Source organism: Octopus bimaculoides, unplaced genomic scaffold (genome assembly GCF_001194135.2).
Source record: "Octopus bimaculoides isolate UCB-OBI-ISO-001 unplaced genomic scaffold, ASM119413v2 Scaffold_170089, whole genome shotgun sequence".
Taxonomy (NCBI): domain Eukaryota; kingdom Metazoa; phylum Mollusca; class Cephalopoda; order Octopoda; family Octopodidae; genus Octopus; species Octopus bimaculoides.
In genome coordinates, this window is record NW_026416418.1 from 427 (window position 1) to 1,136 (window position 710).

Below are 710 nucleotides of genomic sequence, written 5' to 3' on the forward strand. Positions count from 1 at the left end.
CGGCTTTTGTGTGTTATTTTAAATGGCTTATAAATACCTTCTATGCTGTAATTATATATGTATATATAAATATACGTATATATATAAGTATACGTGTGTGCCTCTCTCTCTCACTCTCTCTCTCTCTATATATATGAACGTTATATATACTTTCACGTTAAACATACAGATACTTAAATGGTTAAATATATTTACATATTTCTACAAAATGATTTATCTAAAGTTTGATTATAAAAGTACGTTAAAAAAAAATTGTGCTCCTAGCGAGTTTCGACCTCAGAATCTCAGTCTAACTTCAATGTTGATCTTCAAGTTCGTACCCACTCAAATCTATTTAGTCGAAAGTATAGGTATATGTATATACACACACGTACATGAAATATATCTCTATATACGTAAAAGGTCAACTGTCATATTTACATATATATATGTAGATATAATATATTTAAAGATTCACGGTAGAAAGACACAAAAAAATTGTGCCCCGGGTGAGGCTCGAACTCACAACCTCCGCATAACTTCCGTCTTGTGGTTTGAAACACAAGGAAGGTACTGTCTATAAGTACGGCGCGCTAACCGATTGTGCCACCGGGGCAGCTGATCAATTTGCTCCTAATTTAAGTATGTAAATGAAAACACTTCATTTTGCTCCACTCATTTACCTCCCTTTGCGCTTCCGATTGAGCAGGTGGTTGTTGTTGTTGTGCATG

At 34.2% G+C, this 710-nt stretch overlaps 1 non-coding gene across 1 annotated transcript; it reads right to left on the bottom strand.

Moving 5' to 3' along the window:
• Positions 1–480: 480 nt before the first annotated feature.
• Trnai-uau (transfer RNA isoleucine (anticodon UAU)) lies at positions 481–595 on the bottom strand. The gene is made up of 2 exons: positions 558–595; positions 481–516 (listed from the first exon to the last, which is right to left on the bottom strand). It is a non-coding gene; the product is annotated as a tRNA-Ile (tRNA).
• Positions 596–710: the final 115 nt, after the last annotated feature.